At 37.7% G+C, this 24,471-nt stretch overlaps 1 long non-coding RNA gene and 1 pseudogene across 4 annotated transcripts in view; one reads left to right on the top strand and one right to left on the bottom strand.

Moving 5' to 3' along the window:
• Positions 1–24,471, top strand: part of LOC144379067 (uncharacterized) — a 269,707-nt gene that overhangs the window by 67,765 nt on the left and 177,471 nt on the right. The gene's annotated exons all lie outside the window — the stretch shown is intronic.
• Positions 12,328–13,027, bottom strand: LOC118536227 (ATP synthase F(0) complex subunit C3, mitochondrial pseudogene; annotated as a pseudogene).

The following is a 24,471-nucleotide window of genomic DNA, read 5'->3' as shown; positions in this document are numbered from 1 at the left end:
AATTCCCTCTGCCTTGGGGGAGGTCAGTCTTTTTATTAAGGCCTTCAACTGACTTGATGAGACCAACCCACATTATGGAGAGCAATCTGCTTTACTCAAAGTCTACTGATTTAAATGTTAATGCCATCCCAAAAAAATACCTTCACAGAAACATGTAAAATAGTGTTTGATCAAAAATCTGGGTACCATGGCCTAAACAAGTTAACACATGAAATTTACCATCACACACATAACAAAAGTCTGTTCTTTGAACTCACTGAGGCTTCTGTTAGCCCATGAGCTCCTGTTAATTAGTTCCAGTTTGGCTTTGCTTCTTTCCCTTTCTTGGCTGCACATGTCTACTTTGTGATCACCCTCAAAACTCTTACCTCAAGCTTTCTGCCTTATCTACTCCACATTAACTCTCCATCTTCACTGCCATCACTTGCTCATACTCAACCTCCACTCCAGCCATACCAAACAACTCAGCTTTCAGCCTTCCAAGCATGTATCATGAACTTAACACCACTTTTTCCCTATAATGCCTTCTTACTCATTCAGTTGATACATCTCAGCAAAGACTTCAGCAAAACCCCAGTCTCCCTCCCTAGGCACTATTTATGCCTCCGTCTCATAAATGGCCTTGGATCTTTATTCACACTGCCAATAGAGCTGTTGTTCTCATTGCTAAATTCTGAACCTCATCAGGATATTGATTTCATCTTTATAGGCACAATAAATTTTTGATAAAACATATCCATCTTTGTGGGAGGCCATTGTAGTTTTATGAACTTAGACAAGCTAAGTAACTCTATTGCTTCTGTTTCTTCATTTGTAAAATAGAGATACAAATAACAATACCTACCTCACTGAGGTATTGTGAGAAATAAAAGAGATTATGAATCTAAAGTACTTAGAACAATACCTGGGATCTAAAGAGCACTAGATGTATGGGAGCTATTATTAGTATAACTAGGTTATAATAATAATCTAATAGTATGCTAACTATTATTATATATAACTGTTACTAGTATAACTATTATTATTATAACTATTTTAACAGCTGTTTCCAGCATCCTTCAGCAAGGGTGTACTGGACCCAGCTCATTTGATTGTTAATATTTTTTGGAATTTTGTGAGCCAATTGTTAAACATGCCTAAAAATTAAATTTTATGAATTTATAATTCAGTAAATTATGTTAAAAATAAAGGTCATAAATACTCAAAGCTGATTGCATCCCAGTGATTTTACTCTACTAATATTATCTATGCTCTTGAGGTTATTTATCATTATTATATCAGCATGGTGCAAATACCATATGATGGTGTGATACTGAGCATCTCTTCCTAACTCCATTTTAGTGATATTGTGTTGGTAGCTTGAAAATCATCACGATGGCAATGTTTCACCACAGAAAGCAGCTAACACTAGAAATCAAGGCCTGATTTATTGTCTTATTGATTGCTTAGACTAAAGAAAGTAATGGAGAAAATACAAATTACACTTAGTGTGTTGTGTCTAATGCTGAAGACGAAAAAGATTTCAATTGAATGAATATAACTTTTGTACAAGAGTTACAACTAGCTCAACAATAAATCATGTAGGGATGCCTGCTTGGGTGGCTCAGTCAGTTAAGCATCTGCCTTTGGCTCAGGTCATGATCTCAGGGTCCTGGGATCATGCCCCTCATCAGGCTCCCTGCTCAGCGGGGAGTCTGCTTCTCCCTCTCCCTCTGCAGCTCCCCCTGCTTGTGCTCTCTTGCTCTCTCTCTGTCAAATAAATAAATAAAATCTTAAAAAAAACAAAAAAACAAAAAAAACCCACAATAAATATGTATCTTAATAATGAGAAAAATTAATTGGGATAAGAAGTAACAGGTTGGGATGTAACTTCATTTGTCAAATCATGGTTGAATGACATAAAATATTCTGTAAAAACTAACAAAAGCATTTTGTGAGAATCAATTGAATATCTAGAATTTACAAAAGAGCATTGTATATTTTATTATTTATAAGTTGTGTGTTACACATTCTCTATAAATGTAAAATCTGTAATAAACTTAAATACACACACACACACTTTTTTCTCCTAAGAGCTTTGTTGTAAAATATTTATCAGCACACCACTGCCTTCAGATTTCCTTACCAACCGAAGGATAAAAAAAGAGAAAAAAACAGTTTTACTAAGCTGGGATTCATAGTGAAAGGAGACAATGAAAAGGAAAACTTGGTATCACCACAAGCAAACCATGGAATCATTCAAACGAGAATATTTGTAATTAGTTAGTTAGTGTTAAGTAAGAAACTACCCCAAACTCAGAAACTTAAAATGAGAATTTTTTTAAATTGCTCATGAGTCTACAGTTCAGCTGTGTAGTTCTGCTCATCTGATCCAGGTTTGACTGGGCTTACTCATGTATCCGCAATCAGCTGGAGTGTCACTGGGACCTAGCTGGTCTAGGATGTCTTCGCTCACATGTCTGGCTGTTGGCTAGGGTGATAGGAGTAAGAGGGCCATATGACTCTGTCTACCAGCAGGATAGCCTCAGCTTATGTTCATAGCATCTGGGCAGTATTAACAGAAGGCCTCTTGAAGCCTAGACTCAAAAGTGGGATAAGCTCACTTCCTCCTCATTCTGTTAGCTAATGCAAGTCACAAATCCAGCTCAGATTCAAGCAGTGGGGAAATAAAGTTCACCTCTTAATGGGAGTTTGTGAAGAACATTGCGAAGGGTGTGGATATTAGAGAGGCATGAACAGTTTAGGGTCATCAATCTAGTAGTGTTTTCTATATCTACATATATTTATCCCAGGATAGAGCTGAAATATTATTTGCCTTGGTTAAGCAAACTGCCTGTGAATGGAATCAGGCCAGCTGTAAACGAACAAACAATAATCCTTTGTCTCTGAATTGTGGTCCTACTATCCTCCCCCATTTTCTGAATATTAGCAATTTAGTAGACCTATTCTAGAAAAGGATAAAATAGCTAGAATTTATAGTCATGGTTTCTCCTTCTCACAGAAAGAAGTCCATGTAATGCAAATAAGGAAACAGAATCAAGTTATAGAAGAAAAATTTAAAAGAGATTTAGTAGAATTAAGGAAGCTGAATAAAATTTAACATCCCAAATGCCAAGAAAAATATACTCAAAATGCTGTGAATTTACAAAGGGGAGAGATAGGCACCCAAAACAAACATGCAAAGGGAAAAAAGAAGAAAGGGGGGAAAATGAATTGCTTTGCTTTCAGATACAAAGCCTAAGATTAGGAAGAAACTATATTGTCATAAAATCCCTTTCTCTTTCTTGAATTGGATGGCTGTTTTGTTGACTACTGTATTTTTGGCATCTAACACAACATCTGGCCCTGTAAATACTTAGATATTGAATTAATGCCTGAAAGAATGAGATGAGAATTATATTCATAGAAAAATCAAAATCATGTATGCATTTCAGTAACATTTTCCTTTTTAGAATCACTTCCTCCATAGTCTTCAAAAGTAAGACAGTAGAAAGGAAGGGCCTCTCTTAAATATTGGAAAGTACTTGAAGATGGCATGGTTCTGTCTTTTTGGAGGCTGCAGAGGAATTCTAGAATCATACTAACTTTCACATTTATTCAAACTAATCAGCCCTGTCCCCCCAACATATCAGTGTAATCTGCACAAATAATACTCATGCATCTGTTTATAATGCTGGTATGTGCAGATCACATTCACCTATTTGGTTTTCAATCACAGTAGTGACCGTCTCTCAGGTTATTTAGTCAATCATAAAATAATCCTGCCTACTGATTCAGAATAGAATTAGGGAAGAAAGGAGAAAAGAGATACTTAATATTCATTGAGTAAGTACGAGGACCTATCCTAGAGACTGTAAATACATCATCTCATTTGGTTATCTAAAACAATTCTTCAAGATAAGTATTATAATTCCCATTTTACAGGTGAGAAATCTGAGGGTCAGAGAGGTCAAGCAATTTGGTCATTTTTATGGGAGATGTGGGATTTGAACTCTAGTATGTCTGACTGTATAGCTTTTATTCTTTCTACCCTATAACTATATTATCCCATCTGCTCTGTCCTCAATCAAGATGAGTCAATTTTCTTTATTTGAATTTTGACTGGGAAGAAATTTTAAAATGTATTAATAAAAGCGTGGTAGAAAAGAAAAAAATAATTCCTAAGCAACTCCTTCCACTAGTGGTGCTTCTGGAAAGCACCATAGGCCAAGTATGCCATGTTTCAGCCCTCAGAAATGAATATTCTCACCAGTCACAGTTCATGCTGAAACAGAATTCTGCATTACCCATGACTAAAATATGCCCCTCCTTCTGCTAATGAAGATCCCTAGTACTGCTTTACCCCAGTATTATTCATCCAACTCTGGTTGGCACTGGTCCATGGCTGTACTCCCAGAATCCGTACATTCCCAAGCCAAACCATTCTTCTATTTCATATTATGTCTGGTTTTATGGAGGGAGTCTCAGAGAAAAGGAAACAGATATAGGCTGTGTAAATAGAGCATATTGTAGGGTTGGGAGTGAAGTAATTTTAGAGGAAGTTTGAAATTTTGCTAAGTAATAGCAATTATAAAGTTTAAGCACAATTACATGTAACCACCATACATAATATGAAAGAGAATGATACCATAAACAAGTGGTAAGAGAAGACAGAGGCAGACATCAGTGCACACACAGGGATAAGAAAAGAGCCTTTGGAGGATTAATATAATTTCTTTCGGAGGCAAGCACAAGGTATTTTAATTCAACTCACTCTATTTGACTAACTTATTTTTATGACCTATGCTATTCCTAGCCAAGTATTCTCTAATCTAGTACTTCTCAAACTTCAATGTCCGTGAAAATCACCCAGAGAGCTTGTTAAAATGCAGATTCTGATCTAGTAGCCTTGGGGTGGGGTCTGAGATTCTTCATTTCTATCAGGCTCCCAGGTGATATTCATGCTGCTGACTCAAAACCTCACTTTGAGGAGCAAGGCTTTTATCTGTAAGACACTCTACTGGGGAGTGTGGGTGAGGAGAGGAGTAAGAAGATCCAGTACCTAAGCAAATGAAACAAAAAAGAACATTTATACACTTTACATTTTTAAAACATTTTCACTTTGGACTATAAGTATTGACATTCCATATAGGACTGATTTCAGAAGTCTATTATGTTTATCTTTTAAAAATAAACAATATTTACTGATTTTGCTGACTTCTGGGATTTGAGACTAGTTAGTTCCTCAAATGTTAAAACTATGTTTATGTAACTGAAAATGAATCTAGTCTTTTACTTTCAAGAACCCAATAAGATTATTTTTTTCTTATACAGATGAATTTGTGAAGCCACAAAAATAAGCATTAATGTCATTCATTTTGTATGGATGTATATATGTCATCTAAATCAAAATTATCACCCTTAAGATAAAAATATATACAACACAATTTTGGGCTTTCTTTTTGACAAACAGTAATAAGTTTCAGTCTAGCCAGGTATCCCTGTCTAAGGGATCCCCTAGTCTAAGAAAAGGCTCCATAAATGTATGAGGGACACAAATTTGCTCACTGTCTTACAGAAGCTTCAGACTAGAGAAAAGAATGCTGAAATAAGATTTTTATTTGTAAAATGAAGCAACATCTTTATCAGTGATGTAGTCACTTCTGAAGCTTCTCATTTCCCAGTTTGGAAAAGCAAGGTACAGGGAGGTTAGGCAACTTGCTCAAGATGACACAGTCATCAGCTTCAGAGGAGGCAGGAGGATGAAATTCAGCCCACCGACAGAGATGGCAGAGTTCCCTGCTTCAATCCACGCTGCAGGTGCCCTTAGAGTCTGTCCAACTTGGCTTTCCAGTCCCCTCAACTTCTTGCCCTAATAACATGCCATTGGCCCCTTGGAGAGTCTGTCTTTTATCATTGATATGCTGGAAGTTTTCCAGGCAGTTTCTAACTCAGTTTGTCAATGAGATGTTAAGATTTGGGTCTCAGGAAGAGTGACTATGTTACTTTTCATGAATATTTTTGCCCTGGTCCATAGTAGAGTTCACTAGCTGCTTCTACAGCTCCTGTCATCCATAATGGGGGTTTGAGAAATCTCTAATCTTCCTCTCCCACTCCAGCTTTCTCCCACACCTTTCCCACGGCTCTTCCTACTCCAACTAATGGAAGCATGTGATTCTGCCACTCACCCAGTTCAGTTGTTCAGAGAGTCAAGAAGGAAAGAAAAAGTGAACTGTCTTATTTTGGAGGAACTTTTCCCTTCACAACACAAACACTTGCTCCTTCTCTCATAGCTAGGATGATAAGGTAACTTATAGTCTAAATCTTTAAAGACATTTTTGAAAATGGAAGGGATGAAATTAAAATTAGGCCCACATTATAAGCATAAATTGGAACTGTCCTGGGTATACAACATATGGCTTGTATGGGTCCCGTACACAGACACCTCTTAGATACCACTGGAAAAGGTCTTGAATGCCGGGATGTTTGTGAAGCCTGAGCAGTTCTCAATGAGTGAAATGTGGTGTTGCATCTCTAGAATTTCCAGTACATTATAACCTTCAGGTATCAACTGGTTTAATAACTTTAAAGAACTTATAATGAACACATGCAGAGATATGCACAAAGCAATGGATTAAAGGAACAGCTAAGACTTATTTTAATCTTAATGTTTTTGTTCTTGCTTCCAGCTGATTTAAAACCTCTTACTGTTGGATGTAAAACATTTTTAAGTTTTCTGAACACTTACATCAGACACCAGTGTTGGTCAAGAGAAGAAAACCAGAAAAGTTTATATTTAATTGCCTTTGGCTTTCTCCACTCTCATTCCTTATTTAAAAGCCAAGCTTGTTTAATTTAAAAAGGTAATAGGGTTCAGAATGATTAAATTATGCTAAGTAGGTGTTATAATGCTTTTATATTATAACATATTTTAAAATACAAAGGTTCCCCTGTGGAGTGACATCTAGTCACCTCCTGGACAAATGCAACAACACAGAGGAATGAGAGTTGTATCATTTTAAGCTGCTTTATGGATTCCACTTCTAAAATATTTTCCCATCTACTCCTCGGCTCTAGTCTTTCTCTCCAATAATCTCCTAACTCTGAGTCCTCTTCAATTCATCTGCAGCCCCTGTTATCTTTTCCAAATGCTAGTCTGAACCTGTAACTCTCCAGTGTAGGTCCTTTCAAGGGTACCCCATAAAGGAATTCCAAGATCTTTAATCCAGTTTACAAATCCCTTATATCATCTCCACCAGCAGCCTTATCACTAAGCAAGTAATTTGCTCTCATTTGTTGAATGTTTATAGCGAAGATAAAAAAGACATGCCAAGGCCTCTCCCTCAAAGGGCTAACAGGTAATTACCCTACTAATATTGAGATGGATGGAGACTCCCCAAAGGTTAGTTTGAGCACAGTTTTTATTTTTGTTTTGCTGAATGTGTTGATAATTGGGGAAGCAAATAGGAGGAACTGAGAGGGGACTGAAAGTGTTTTGGTCTAGAAAGCAGGTCAGGGAACTAGGTCCTAAACTGTGGAGAAGAGCTGAAAACTAGAGAAGGGAGAAGAGAGACCAAGAATGGAGAGGAACTTTTTGAACTACTTTTAAATCTTTCTCAGGTTGTTAGAGCTCATTCAAACAAGGGTAGGTTTATGTTTTGTGCCATAGATGTGGACCATCTGACTCAGTGATTCCCAGTCTTGGCTGTACATTAAAATCACAAGAGGCTCAGGGGCACCTGGGTGACTCAGTCGTTAAGTGTCTGCCTTCGGCTCAGGTCATGATCCCAGGGTCCTGGGATCGAGTCCCACATGGGGCTCCCTGCTTGGCAGGAAGCCCGCTTCTCCCTCTCCCACTCCCCCTGCTTGTGTTCCTGCTCTCGCTGTCTCTCTCTGTCAAATAAATAAATAAAATCTTTAAAAATAAATAAATAAATAAATAAAATAAAATAAAATCACAAGAGGCTCTTTAAAATGCTAACTCCTAGGATTCATCTCCAGATGTTCTGATGTATCTGGTCTCAGGTGGGGATGAGAAATGTAGTGTCTAAAAGCCCCTAGGTGATTCTTTTGAGGATTAAATGAAATTACATATGTGAATACACTTTGCACAGAGCTCTCTAAAGGTTAGCTCTTATCAATGGGATTACTAAATCAATAGCCACTGAATTTCAAAGCAAAGGGGGAGAAATAGCACAGTTATGGATTCTGCTGGGGCACAAACTCAATTCAGAGTAAGTTATGTACTGAATCTTGAAGCCCAAGTTAGGTGATAAAGGGTGTCTTTAGCCCAGGAGAAGAAAGAGCATATGCAAAGGAAGAAAGGTGAGAAATAACATATTCTGTGCAGGATAAAAGTTTCATTTTCTGATTGATTCAACAGCTATTTATTGCATACTTAATTCATGCTTTCCACTGTCCTGTTCATTGGGGACATAAAGGGAACTCACAGACCAAGGCTGTCTTCCCCTCCAGGGTGCTTAAAAGGATAGGTTGGTCAAATTGAACTTTAAAGACACCTTTAGGAATAAGCAGGGGATAGGAATGGCTTCCTACAGTGAAATTCTCATTCATCAGCTAATCCTGAGTCAAAGAGATGGATGTTAGGAAGAAAGAACTGAAAAGTTCCAGTGTAATTAAGCCTCACAGTACTAAAGTGGGTGATGGAGTTTCACATATATCCTCTTCTTGGCACACTGCAAAGTACTCTTCAAATCTAAAACAGCATTATCATTATTATTATTATTATTATTATTAACTCTTCAAAATGAATGTTAATAAATTATTGAAGAAAAGCTTTTTTAAAATGCCTAGAAAATACCTATAGAATGCATCTAGTATTTAAAATGGAAACATTTATTCAGATCTTTAGATGTGAAGTAACCAGTTCTCTCAGATTTTAGTAGTTGCCTCAAACTCTTTGTGGAAAGATACATAAATTCACAAACATATATACAGACTTACTGAGATTGCAACTATTCATAGATGCCCCCTCCCCCAGAATTTCCATTTTTCTAAGGAGATACATGTATGAATCAAGGTCAGCTGACTTGGTCAGCCCAAGGGAATCAAGGACTAGGGAACCCCTGGGTACTGAAGCTGTCAGTAAAACAATCAAGAGTTGATGGGGGAAGCTGGAGACTCAAGGAAGACCAACTGTGACACATAAATTAGTGCATTGGTTTGCAAATATTGTCCTAGGACTAGTTGCATTAGTATTATCTAGAAATTTGATAGAAATGCAGATTCTTAGACCCCACTCAGGAGATACTGAATCAGAAATGCTAAGGCTTAGATTCAGTAACCTGTGTTTTAACAACCTCTCTAGTTGATTTGATGTATGTTAAAACTTCAGAACCCGATTAGTGGTTCCCACTCCTGACTACTTATTGAATCTACTTAAGGACTGTATTAGTTTTCTAGGACTGCCATAACAAATACGATAGACTGAGTGGCTTAAACAACAAAAATTATTTTCTCACAGTTCTAGAGGTTCAGAGTCTGAGATCAAGAAGTCAGCAGTTTGTTTCTTCTGAAGTCTTTCTCTTTGGTTTGTAGATGGCCTTCTCCCTGTGTCTTCACATGGTCTTCTCTCCGTACATGTCTGTGTCCTAATTTCTTCTTCTTATAAGGATACCAGTCATATTATTTTCCAGCTCACCCTAATGACCTCATTTTAATTTAGTTGCCTATTTAAAGACCCTATCTCCAAATGCAGTCACATTTGAGGTACTGGGGGTTAGGTCTTCAACATATGAATTAAGGGGGGCATAATTTAGTCCATAACAAAGGCCTTTAAAAAAATTATCAGTGTCCCACATAAGACCAACTAAATCCAAGTTTTTAGGGGTGAGGACCAGACATAAATATTTCCTAAAAGTTCACTTGTGTTTCAAATATGTAGCCAGGACTGAAAGTCAGATGGCTGTAATAGGTGAAAAGCCAAACAAGTGGACACACATCAGGGGATCTGGTTATCAGTGGTCACATGTTGCACAGTCAGGCAGGCAGACCCTAGCAAGGAAGAATGTTACAAGATAGCAGGAACTCAACCATGGGAAGTCTGTTTTAGGGCAGCATGTCGAGCCAGGCCCTGAGGCAAGAGTGAACAGGTTAAGAATTCAATTGAGGGCCAGTTCATAAGAAAGCAATATCAGAATGGGTGCAAAAGATGAGAACTCAGCTGTGACCTACACAGCTGATGTGACTCTGGGAGCACAGGTTTGTGACCGGAGCTCCTGGCCAAGAAGTTATTCCCAGGTCTGGAGGATATAGCTGTAAGAACCCAAGAGATCGCAGTGAAGGAAGTCAGATGGAGTCTGAAGCTTCTATAAGACATCCTGACTTTCAGTATCTCCAAAGCATCCCTTTAGAGGGTTTATAGAAAGAAAAAACAAGACAAATGGCAACAACAACCAAACCACTGACCTGAAGATAAAATGTTTGCCTGGACTTCTTATGCTGTATGAAAAGCTATACAATTCTAGTGAGTTCCTGGACTTTATTTCATGTGGATGATGGAGTATCTCACAGAGTGGCTGATTAAGCTTCTAATCACTTTTGTGAAAGCTAATAATCTCTGCTTTGTTCTCCTTCACAGAGAGGAAGCCAGTCTTGTTCAAATTGTCATTATTAGCTCCATTTCCAACACCACAAAATTAAAGGACTGTTGCAAAGACATAAATGGCATCCAGGAAGAACATACAATCTCTTTGAAAGAGTTCACCTCCTCACCCTCATCCACCCACCTGGCCCAGAAATGGAAGAATTACAGGGAATCCAGCTGAGTAATAATGTTATTGATTCCCTGCTGATCGGATTTTTCTCAAGTTCAGCAACAGTCAAGTGTTTACAAGACTTCTTTTTTCAAAACAACTCAAAAGTCATTCCCAGCAGAGAAGCTAGAAACCATAAAATCAATAATACAGGAACTGCTACTAAGGATTTTCATCTACCCAGTGAGGAGGATATTTATTTATAGAAAAACTGGCCACTCCAGTTTAGTGTGGTAATAACATGGTACGGCTAGTTCAAAGAGTGGCATGGTTGAACACAGCCTTGTATTATGCCCACTGTAAATGGTCTCTATGAGGAAAAGCCTATAATTTAGAGAGATTTTCCATGAATGGTAAAGCCCAGGTCATTGTAACAGATACTTTTTACCAGCTCTATTTGTGGAGATAACATGTAAAAAGGAAGGAAAAGGGTTAGCTTCAGGAAACTTGGAAGGGGAAAGTGAGCCTCATTTGGTTTTACCTACGTGAGAGCTATATGACACCCAACCTGAACCCCTGATGGTTGAAAACTTATTACAAAAATGTAGAATTTTTAAAAATGGAATATATATGTTTTACACCCTAAAGAACCATTTCCCCCACTGTCCTACTTATACTTTATCTCTCTTTACATGCTCCTTGAACTCTGGGGAAAACTATGTACTCTTTTCAATTGCATTTTCATAATAAGGTTTATCATTGGGTAGAAGTCAGGAAACACTGACTCAAAATGTCAGGCTATTTTCCAGGGAACTCCTTGGCATATGGTCTGTTGACCTTCTGTAATGCATCCCATCAGTCTTTGTAGTTGCTGCTGGAAAAGCAGAAGGTGCAAATTGTAGGTGTGGATTCTCAAAAGCCAGTTTCAGAAGATCCATGCAGCAATCTTGTAGACTTATTTTAAGAATAATCATCAAGGAAATAATTCTTTTAAAAATTAGGGAATAGTGGGTCTGAACTTTAATCTCTACATGCCTGTCTACCATTGTCATTTCCAGTTTCTCTCAGCTGTGATGAATTCCCAAGGATGACATTTGCACAGTGGTGTGCTAATAAAGATTTTAAACTGGCTTTCCAGGGAAAATAGCCCTGATTTGTATTTTTTGACAATTTCCATGGTATAAATATTCGCATGTGGCCCATTTAAAGCTACTGACATGAAGTCACAGAAAGCCAAGTGAGGACAAGAATACACAACTATGTAGTATTTCTAGAATACAGATACAGTTGAAGTTTAAAAAACCCTCAGAAGGGGAAACCTGGGTGGCTCAGTCATTAGGCGGGTGCCCTCGGCTCAGGTCATGATCCCAGGGTCCTGGGATAGAGCCCCGCATCAGGCTCCCTGCTCCACGGGAAGCCTGCTTCTCCCTCTCCTGCTCCTGCTGCTTGTGTTCCCTCTCTCACTGTGTCTCTCTCTGTCAAATAAATAAATAAAATCTTTAAAAAAAAAACAAAAACAAAGAAAACCCTCAGAAGTACACATAATAATGAAATATAGTAAAATAATTAGGAATTGATGAGCTTTGACTATTGATGAACTTGTTTTTAATAGAATTTACATAAGTTTATGTAATTTAATTTTTTTTTTAAGTTTTCATCTTTAATGAAATGACCTTGGAAATAACGTACATTTCCATGACACCAATACTACATTTTTCGGAGTCACAGGAAGATACACAGAATTACATCCGTAATTAATATGAATGCCAACATTTCAAGCAGTAATTTCTGTTACATGGCAAACAAAATCAAGAAAGCAACCATCAAACAAAAGAGACCCATAGCTTCAGACAAGGCAAATCCTAGGATAGCATATGAGAACAGCTGCTGCTTCAGCGAAGGGTTTCTGGCATAACCAATGATAAGGCTGCCAAAGACTGTTCCAATACCAGCACCAGAACCAGCCACTCTCACTGTTGCAGCACCTGCACAAATAAATTTGGCAGCAGTATCAATGTCTCTGCTGATTGCACTGGTCTGAAACTCCCTTTGGATTAGCTGAGACACACCATTCTGGGCCCCATTAAATACCGTAGAGCCCTCTCCAGTCCTAGCCTCTGGTCGAGATAACACTGATGCAGAAATTGGTCTGTGGGCAACTCTGGATCCAGCTCGATCAGAGCTGGGGTGCAGGCGAGCTTGGCGCAGGCAAACATCTTACACTCTTTGGGGCAGGGCGGCTGGAGGACCTGGGTGACGTCCAACGTGGGCTCCACTCCCACTTCCCTTCTTCTCCGGAGGTGACGGCGGCAGCGACCGCGGCAGAGGTTGAAGGAGTGTGTAATTTAATTTTAATAATGACTGTGTTTATTATCTAGCTTACAAAATTCCAGCCAAATATAAAATTGGTTCTCATAAGGCAGTAGAAATTAGTACCAGCACACCATTGGTCCTACAGGAGGTGAAGCCTGGATTTATAAATTAAAGAAAAAGCCAGGTCCACAACATCAAGCAGTAGGTACTATGCAAAATCTGTGCTTGTGAGCAGAGATGAGACTAACCAAATTGTATGATAGGGTTGGGGAATAAACCCAGAACCAAATTTTTAGATTCCTGCCTCTAAGGCAGAGGTTACCCAACTAGTTATCTAGAGATATATTTTTGGGGGGAGTTCTGATGCCAATTGGCCAGCTTGTCCATTTTTCATGGAAGAACTGCCAGCTTTGGGCAAGATTGGTGAACTCCAATTTACCACTGTCCAAACCATTTTTTGTTGTCTCTTCCCCATGGCTTATTTCACTCATGTACATACCTCTGAAATTTGGAACACTTCAAAATCAACACTTCACTAAATACACCATCTGAAAAGGCATCTGCTTCATGGCCTTAAGTAACATCTGCATGCCAATGACTCCCGCATTTATATCTCCAGATTGGACTTCTCTCCTGAACTACAGACTCTCATATCTCACTGTCCACTCACCGTATCTACTTGGATGTTAATGGGCATCCCAAACCTAATGTGTTCAAAACTGAACTGCTCTTGCCACCGTCTTCATCAGCTCAGATTAATGGCTACTCCATTCTTTCAGCTTCTTGGCCAAAACTCATAGCCTCATCTTGACTCTTGTTTCTCTCTCTCCCACATCCTATTCATCAGTAAATCTATTCAGCTATACTTTCCAAATCCACCAGTAACTGCCTTTTTCTTTTTAATTACATCTGACACAGCTTCTATAATCTCTCCCCAAGTTATTGCAATAGTCTTCTACTTCTGTCCTCATCCACCTACAGCCCATTACCAGAGCAGCCAGTGTGAACCTTTTACAATATGATTGGAGTCATGTATTTTCTCTGCTGAGAAACTTCAGTGTCTTCCATTATACTTTGAGTAATTTAAGTCTTCAAGCCTTTGCTTCCTCTTTTCTCTATCTGGATGTTCCTTCCCAGATGTTCCTACAGCTCTTTTTCCTATCCTGTAGGCTTCCCAAATGTGATCTCCTGACCTCTCTATTGGAAATTGCAACCTCCATAAAAATTTCCCATTTTAACTTTTTTCTCCATCATCAGCTGAAAGATGATAAATTTTTCTTGTTTTCTCCCTGCTAAAATTTAACCTTCCTGATGGCAGAGATTTTTCTCTATTTTGCTCACTGCCAAATCCCCAGCACCTAGAAACAATGCCTATTATAGTAGGGACTCAGTAAATAACAGTTGAGGGAATGGATATCCTGCTTGTAGGCATAGAGATATTTCAACACAATTAGGGAGGAGTGGTAGGATGGGACTGAAGAAAAGGTAAAGAAAAAGGAGTTAAGGGAGGAGTAGGACAATAGGTCATTCCATTGGGCATCTGAACCTAACCTCTTCAGGTTTCCTGCTGAGAGTCAAAGGAGGTCATGGAATTCTAGAAAACTCTAACTCCCTTGGTGTAGAATAAGGGAGTATATAAAGACAGGCTGTGTGCTATCCTAGAAAGATTGTTACTTTTGAAGTCAAGTAAATGCTGTTGCTGCTCTTAACTGTTATTTTCTTGGTTATGTGACTTAATCCCTCTGAGCCTCTCCTAGTTCTCTTCTTTGAATTTTCCTCTCCCTTTTAAGCAGTTGGCTTCTCTGGCATCTTTTAACCCCTTGATCTCTTAAATACTATCTCCTGTACCCTCTCCAGCACCCTCTTCTCTAGCCTGATCAGACCACTCTTTTCATCTCCATGATCTTGCTCATGCTACTTCATCAGCCTGATGAAAACAGACAGTACAAACTCAGCCCCACTCTCTTTTCAGATCATATTGCCTTTGTGTTCCCATGGTCCTTTCTTTCTTTTTTTTTTTGAAAATTTTATTTTATTTTATTTTTATTAAGATTTTATTTATTTGACAGAGAGAGACACAGTGAGAGAGGGAACACAAGCAGGGGGAGTGGGAGAGGGAGAAGCAGGCTTCCCACAGAGTAGGGAGCCCGATGCAGGGCTTGATGCCAGGACCCTGGGATCATGACCTGAGCTGAAGGCAGACGCTTAACGACTGAGCCACCCAGGCGCCCCTCCCATGGTCCTTTCTTACCCATCTCTCTCATAACTTGAAGATGTCACTGAAAAGTGTGAGACTTAGAGCTGAGTTCATCCCGGGATCATTATTTCATAGCCATGTTGACTTGAATCAATCCCTTAAACTTTCTAAGCTTCAGTTTTCTCATGTAGGCATTAGTAGACATTAGAGATGGGCAGATAGAAAGACCAAGTGGTTCTGGTGACAGATTCCTAGGGTTGTATTGCAACCGTACTACTTGGGCCGAGTAAAGGAGCAAATGAATATCTCCAAGCCTCAGTGTCTTCTTCAAAAAAAGTGAATAATAGTACCCACCTCATAGGGTTGTTGTGAGGATTTGTTAAGGTATACAGCACCAGTACACTGTCTGATACATGGTAAGCACTCAGTCCAGGTTAATTATTACCGTTATTATTATGAGGCTGTTGTAAAGACTCGTGAACTATGTATGTGTGCTGGACATCTATTCGCCTCTCTAGATCTACCCCCCAACTTTCTGTATCCTACTTTATGCTGGCTCTAGGCCGAGTTCAAAGGCCTCTATCAGAGGCATCTTTGTTCTATGACTCCAGTCAGGCCAGTGGAGACATATGCCAGAGATGGGCTGCCTCTCTGGGAAGGCTCCACTTGTCATCTCTCTACTGAAGGCCACAGCTCCTGTCAGATGGCTCTCTCCACAGAGCTCTGTATTCTCTCTCTGAGAAATGGTAACTACTCTCTCCTTTTGATAATGACTTCCTGCTATTATGAGCGCTGGGGTACCACACTATCTTGGTTCTCCTTTAACCTGTCTGCTTCCTTGTTTGTAAATAGTCCCTTTGTTAAACTCTGCACCATTTGATCATGTGAACTGCTTCCTGCCTGAAACCCAGTTGATATAGTGTACATCCAAGTAATTTGTGAAGTTATAGAGTACATGCTGTTAGCCTTCATGTTTATTTTTCTCTGCATCCCGAGCAACTAGCAGTGTTAAGCACTTGCAAGGATAATTTTTTAAAAATCCATTGTTCCAGATTAAAAAAAAAATCTGTCTACAAAACATCTCCTAGATATCCTTTAGGAACCTCCACCTCAACATGTCTATTATTGACTCATCATCTGCCACCTCATCAACCTGTTCTCCTTTTGTATTCCTAAACACTATTGTTAAGATATCACCACCATTCTGACTACCCATGTGAAAACCTCAAGTCATGTCAGCCTCTCTTTAGGACCTCATGTCCAATATATATAAGGGGAAGGCAAATATCAAGAAAGCTGGATAGAGAAAGTAGCATTGATCTGGGTACCATTTACTCCTTCTTCACAGCTACTTCCTCTGTTACACTTCCCAACACCCTCCGTAGCTCTGGTCACAAATTGCTATCATCTGATAAATATCTTACAACTCTGTTTTATCCCCACAGACAATAAAGGGTAAAAATATCCCCACTAGATGGTAAAGATTTTTGAGGGTATAAGTGTGTCTTATTCATTGTTTATTCTGAACACAATTCTGAGCCCCTGGCACATAGTAGATATTCAACAAATGAATAAATGAGATGTAGAAAGAATTAACTTTTTATGAAAAAAAAATGACACTTCTTATTAGGTGTTCTTGACTGAACCTTTTGTAAGAAGTTTAACATTTCTCATCAGCACCAATGGACAAAAACTATTACCAGGTGCTAAGTGCCTTTGCAAAGTGAACACCTTAGAGCCATTGGAGAACTGGGGATGTCTATGTTGCTCCATAAGACTTGGTCTCTATGACTTCCCTCCAGCACCCTCATTCTCTGGCCTCTTTCTCTAAGCTTCCAGGTTAAAGTCCTTTTGCTATTGTCATTTGTTTGCTTGAACCATAGTTGTTTCCAGCTGTTAGCTGTAGTGCAGTAACCATTTAAAGGCCTATCACACTTCCTCCTAGAGGTAGTTGATGCTAATGAGGCGTGAAAGAATCCATTGGAATAACTGGTAGACAAGTTTCAGTTTCTTTTCCTGGAAAATAAAACCCTCAAATTTGATCATGTGTGAAAGTAAACCATTTCAATGAAAGGAACTGATTTTAAAAAATCATCTTTTGTCATTAAACTATCTGAACAGAGAGGGTGGTTGGGCCAAGACAATGTAATTGAGATTCATGTTTATTATTCCTTTGGTCCTGCCCTAATGGGTTCATGAGAATTGACTATAATGAACAAACAATGGTTCTGATGAATGAGTTTATTGGTTAATTCATAAAACATATGGCAGGCTTCCTCTGCCAGAAGTATTTGGGCAAAGGAAAAGCAAATGAAAATCAAGAATAAATAAATGATATGACATAAAAACAATGTTTTGAAGCAGACCAGAAAGGTCAACTAATTAGGGTTTTATTGATCTAGAAAAAAGGAAGTCCCAGGTTGATTCTAAGCACATTTGCGTAAAGCTCAGCTTAAATTGGATATAAAGACTATTTCATTAAAACCCAATGGATGCTGCCCCAATTCTCACATTCCTCTCTCTGTTATCACAGTTTTGCTCTATAAAATTCATGCTGCAAAATTAATGAATGCTATACACAAGGAGCAGTTACCATCCTCATATTAGTCTGGATAGGTATACCTATGCTGTTCTATTTAAAAAAAAAAACAAACTCAAAAACACAGTGGATTAACAACAAAAATTTATTGCTGTCTCATACAAAATGTACTGCTAGTCTAGGAATTCTTTGATTTTGTTTTACTTCCATTTTAATACGTACTTTCAAGATGATTGATCACTTTTTCAGAGAAGAGGGTGCTAAAGGGTCTCCTACCAACAATTAAATACTCTGGCCAGAATATGTCACATAATACCTGATGTCAAAGACTCAGAACCATTACCATAATACAGAAGTCCCATATAACTGCAATGAGTACTGCCTCAATTCCCTCCAAGTGCAGACCATAGTCAAGACTCTTCTTGGCTTATGCCTTTTTCTGCCTTAGAGGATGTTACCTCTTTGCCAGATTATAGTATGAGGGGCCTCAATTTGACTTCTGACTGCACCATTTCCAAGATGAGTAAGCCTGGACAAATTATTGAACTTCTCCAAGTCTCATTTTTCTCATTTGTTAATGGGAATAATAGTATCTGTTATATAGGATTGTGAGATTAAAAGGAATGATATATGAAAAGTGGTTAGCACTGAATAAGAATGAATTAATGCTAGGTATTTACCCCAAAGATACAAAAGTAGTGATCTGAAGGGGCACCTGCACCCCAGTGTTTATAGCAGCAGCGTCCACAATAATCAAACTATGGAAAGAGCCCAGATGTCCATCAACAGAAGAATGGATAAAGAAGATGTGGAATATATATACAATGGAATACTACTCAGCTATCAAAAAAATGAAATCTTGCCATTTGCAACAACATGGATCGAATTAGAGGGTGTTATGCTAAGTGAAATAAGTCAATCAGAGAAAGACAATTATTATATGATCTCACTAATATGTGGAATTTAAGAATCAAAACAGAGGATCATAGGGGAAGAGAGGAAAAAAATAAAACAAGACAAAATCAGAGAGGGAGACAAACCATAAGAGACTCTTAATCATAGGAAACAAACTGAGGGTTGCTGGAGGGGAGGAGGATGAAGGGGTAGAGTAACTAGGTGATGGACATTAAGGAGGGCACATGAAGTAATGAGCACTGGGTATTGTATAAGACTGATGAATCACTGAACTCTACCTCTGAAACTAATAATACATTATATATTAATTAATTGAGTTTAAATTTAAAAAAATAATATGGTAAAAAAGAAAAGAACTGAATAAATGCTTGGCCATCCCAGAAAATGCAATCAGACCCAAATATGCACTTGCTACCCATGTCATCATACCTTTCCCATCCATTGAGAAATGCCTCTGAGAGAAAGAAATTAAGCAGCACTGGCCAGAAAAGACTGAACTAGGGGACACACAAATGTTTGGATCTAAAATCTTAGTGTAGACCATGAAGTGTCTGTGTTACTAGAATGAGAGTTGTCTCTGATCCCTGTAAATGCTATACTATAAATGAACTTCAGTGAGAGCTTTGCAAGTTCTTTGAAAGTGATGGTGATAGACAAGAGGCAACCTAATTCTTTGGAACCAATTCAAAGCTGATTTAAGTTTACTTTGAAATATAAACAATGGTCTATATTAGCCTTGTAGATAAAGCCTACACAAGACTTTACTCAAAAGTACACTTTGCTTTTTAAACTTGCTTTCAGGAAGAGGTATAGATGTAACTCTATTTAAACAAAGCCTATCATATGAAAAATTTGAATATATGTAAAATAATTGCAGGTAAAATTCCTTACTCTACAACAAGATTCAGGATAGAATCTAAATATCAATATTTGCCTGCACTTTAAAGTGTTTTGATTTGCCAGCAAAATTTTCAGACTACAGCTCTAACTGTATAGGTGTCTGTGAAGGCTGTGGATCATGACTAGGAGACATCATTTCCCTTTTTCCTTTCTGCAGCTTTCCAAAAGAATCATGTCAGTATCCAAGTAAGCATAATCATAGGAATTTAAATTATGATTTCCAACCCCCAGAGAAAAAGATTATTTCTGGAATGACTATATTATATTATTGAAAATGTCTGGTTTTCAACAACAACAAAAAATGTGAGGCATGCAAAGAAATGAGTATGGCCCATACTTGGGGGGAAAAAAAAAAAAACAGTCTCTAGAAGCTGTTCTTAAGGAAGCCCTGATGTCAGACTTTCTAGACAAAGACTTTAAAATCAGTTAATTTAGATATGTTGAAAGTACTAAAGGAAACCATGTCGGAAGAACTAAAGGAAAGTTTGAGAACAAAATCACCAAATATGTCAATAAAGACATAGAAAGTATAAAAAGACCCTCAGAAAGTCTGGAGTGGAAAAGTACAGTAACTGAAATGAAAAATTCTGTAGAAATGTTCAACAGCAGATCTGAACTGACAAAATAGAGAAGCAGTGAATTTGAAAATAGGTCAACTAAGTTTACTCAGCCAATGGAACAGAAAGAAAAGAGAACACATAAAAGTAAACAGAGCATCCGAGAATTGGTGGAACACCATCAACTGTATCAACATAGGTATAATGGTAATCTCAGAAGAAGAGAAAAGAAACAAGGAAGCAGAACATTTGGAGAAATAATAGCTGAAAATTTCCCAAATTTGATTTAAAAAAAAATTAATCTTCACATCCAAGAGACTGAATGAATTACAAGTAAGATAAACCAACGAGATCCACACCAAGATAAATCATAATAGAACTATTGAAAGTCAAAGACAAAGGAAAAATCTTGAAAGCAACGACAAGAAACTCATTACATACATACAAGGGACCCCCAATAAGTTAACAGTTGATTTCTCATCAGAAACTATAGGTGCCAGAAGATAGCAGAATAATCTATTTAAAGTGCCATAAGAAAAAGATTGTCCACCAAGAAAAAAGATCCTTCAAAAATGAAGGAGAAATTAAGACATTCCCACATACACAAAACCACAGAATACTGCTAGCAGATATGCCCTACAAGAAATATCACTAGGAATAAGTGTATATGCTAAAAAAAGTTAGATGATCTAGATAAACGTTCTCAGAAAGACACAAACTATCAAAATTGAACAAGGAGAAATAGAATATATGAATAGACCTATAGCAAGTAAAGAGATTGAATTAGCTGTCAAAAAATTTCCCATGAAGAAAATCATAGGACTAGATAGCTTCACTGGTGAATTCTACCAAATGTTTAAAGAACATCAATCCTCCATAAACTCTTCCCCCAAAATTACAGAAAACACTTCAGAATTCATCTTACGAAGTCTAGATAACACTGATACCAAAACTAGCCAAAACTAGATGTCACAAGAACGGAAAAGTATAGATAAATACCTTTTATGAATATAGAGACACAAAGTCCTCAAAAAACAAACAAAACCTAGCACACTGAATTCAGTAACATATAACAAGGATTATACACCATGATGACATAGAATCTATTTCAGGAATGCAAGTTTGGTTTAGCATGCAAAGATTACTCAATGTAACATATAGGAGTCTGGCTCCAGGCTAAAATTCTATGTCTGATCTTTCAGACCTGACCAAAAGCAATTACAAAGCTTTCCCTGACAGGCCTCTTAGGAAAAGCTACCCAACCAACACACACACACCAAACTTAGTGCATAGCCATTGTATCATAGTCTTTGGGTGGGAGTTGCACTAAAGGACTCAGGCACCCCTGGCCATCCTTGCTCTTCTGAATATGTGATTTTTTAGCTCAGGGCTTTCATTCAGAGGCCTCCTTATTGGAGGAACTTCAGCCAAGGCCTCTCAGGTCTCTCAGGTGCCTCTGCCAAGCCCACTTTGGTTGGGGGGGAGTTGAAGATACTTTTCTCAATTCTGACTCAATATTAAGTATTTTTACACTCATAGCCCTTCTCCCTCTCCCTCCCCTGTACCTCTGGGTCCATCAAACATCAGGACCTTTTTGTTTGGGGCTTCCTCAGCAGTGAGATGATCCACCTGTCTGCATTAATATATCTGACCTCCTGGCACCATTTCATGGGGAAACTAGAACACCGGGGGAGCTAGTACTTTCTCTTGTTCAGTTTCTTGCTTACACTAAATGAAAGCTTGACTGTCACCTTCATTTTGGTTTGTTGTTTTAATTGACCACCTAGAACCTAGACACCTGCCAGCTCAGCTCTCTCCAACTCAGCTCTTGGCAATATGCCATATTAATATAATAAAGGACAAAACTACATCATCTCAATAGATGCAAAAAAAAAAAGCATTTGACAAAATATAACAGCATTTTATTATAAAAACACACAATAAGAGTAGAAGGGAATTTCTCAACCTGATAAAAGACATCTATGAAAACTCACTGCTAACATTATACTTAATGGTAAAAGACAGAAAGCTTTCCTCTTAATATCAGGAACAAGACAAGGTTATTTACTCTCATCACTTGTATTCAACATTATACCTCACGTTTTAGTCAGGGCAATTAGGCACGAAAAAGAAACAAAAGGCATTCAGACTGTAAACAAAGAAGTAACACTATTTCCATTTCCAGATGGTCTGATCTTATATATAGAAAATTCGAAGGAAGCCACCAAAAACTATTAAAGCTAATAAATGAATTCAGCAAGGTTGTAATATATAAGATTAATATACAAAAATCAACTGTATTTCTGCACACTACTAGTGAATGGTCTGAAAATTAAATTAGAAAAATATTTGCATATTTACAATAGTATCAAAATAATAAAATAGTAATAAATTTAACAAAAGAAATGTAAAACTTGTACACTGAAAAGTGTAAAACATTGTTGAAAGAAATTTAAAAAGATAAATAAGCAGAAATACATCCCATATTCATGGATTAGAAGACTTGATTAAAGTGGAAATACTCTCTAAATTGATACACAAGTTCAACTCCCATCAAAATCCCAGCTTCCTTTTTTGAAGGAATTGACAAGCTGATCCTAAAATTCATATAGAAATTCAAAGGTCTGAGGAAAGCCAAAACCACCATGGGGGAAAAAAGGGGATAAAGTTGGAGAATTCATTCTTTCTAATTTCAAAACTTACTATAAAACTACAGTAACCAACACAGTGTGGACATGTAGATCAATGGAATAGAATTGAAGTCTGAAAAGGTATTTCTTTATAGTTAACTAGTTTTTCACAAGGGTGCAAAGACAATTGAATAGAGGAAAGAATAATCTTTTCAACAGATTGTGTTGAGACAATTGAATATCCATATGCAAAATAATGCGGTTAGATCCCTACCTCACACTAAATAAAAATTAATTTAAAACTTTAAGATCTAAAACTATGAAACTCTTACAAGAAACCATAGGCATAAGTCTTTGATCTTAGATTAGGCAATGGTTTCTTAGATATAATTCCAAAAGCACAAGCTACAACAATAAAAAAATGGATAAATTGATTTTATCAAAATTAAAAACTACTGTACTTAAAAGGACACCTTTGAGAAAGTGAAAAGACAATCCACAGAATGAAAGAAAACATTTGCAAATCTCCTATCTGATAAGGGACTTGTATTTAGAATATATAAAGAACTCTTACAACTCAAGAACAAAAAGACAAATCAATTTAAAAAATGAGCAAAGGATCTGAATAGAAATTTCTCAAAATAGGGGCACCTGGGTGACTCAGACAGTTAAGCATCTGCCTTCAGCTCAGGTCATGATCCGCAGGTCCTGGGATTGAGCCCTGCATGGGGCTCCCTGCTCAGCGGGGAGCTTGCTTCTCCCTCTCCTTCTGCCGCTCACCCTGCTTTGCTCTCTTGCTCTCTCTCTGTCAAATAAATAAATAAATCTTTAAAAAAAAAGAAATTTCTCAAAATAATACATGCAAATGGCCAATAAGCACATGAAAAGATGCTTAATATCATTAGCCATTTAGGGAAATCCAAATCAAAACCACAATGTATACACATCCAAAAGGATGGGTAGAATTAAAAAGATAGGCAAATATTAAGCACTGGCAAAGATGTAGAAAAATTGGAAACCTCAAATATTGCTGATACAAATGTAAAATTATGTAGCCATTACAGTTTAGCAGTCACTCTAAAAATTAAACATAGAGTTACCATATGATCTAGCAATTCCATTCCTCAGTATATGCCCAAGAGAATTGGAAACATATATCCATATACACGAATGTCATAACAGCATTATTTTTTTTTAAGATTTTATTTATTTATTAGAGAGAGAGAGTGCACATGAGCAGGGGCAGAAGGAGAGGGAGAAGCAGGCTCCCAGCTGAGCAGGGAGCCTGACTCTGGGCTTGATCCTAGGACCCTGAGATCGTGACCTGAGCTGAAGGCAGTTGCTTAACCAATTGAGCCAGCCAAGTGCCCCATAACAGCATTATTTGTAATAGCCAATAAGTAGAAACAACCCAAATTCCCATGAATTGATGAATGGGAAAACAAAATGTGGTATAGTCATACAATGGAATATTATTCAGCCATATAAAAGGAAGTACTGATGCATGATACAATGTAGATGAAGCTTGAAAACATTATGCTAAGTCAAAGAAAAGAGACAAAAAAGACAAGATATTGTATGATTCCACTTACATGAAATTTCCAGAATAGGCAATTCCATAAAGACAGAAAATTGCTTAGTGGTTGCCAGGGGCTAGGAGCAGGGAGGAATATGGAATGAGTGCTAATGGGTACTCCATGTTTTGGAGTTAGGTGATGATTGCACA

Source organism: Halichoerus grypus, chromosome 9 (genome assembly GCF_964656455.1).
Source record: "Halichoerus grypus chromosome 9, mHalGry1.hap1.1, whole genome shotgun sequence".
In the NCBI taxonomy this organism is placed as follows: Eukaryota; Metazoa; Chordata; class Mammalia; order Carnivora; family Phocidae; genus Halichoerus; species Halichoerus grypus.
This window is presented reverse-complemented; position numbering and strand designations above follow the sequence as displayed.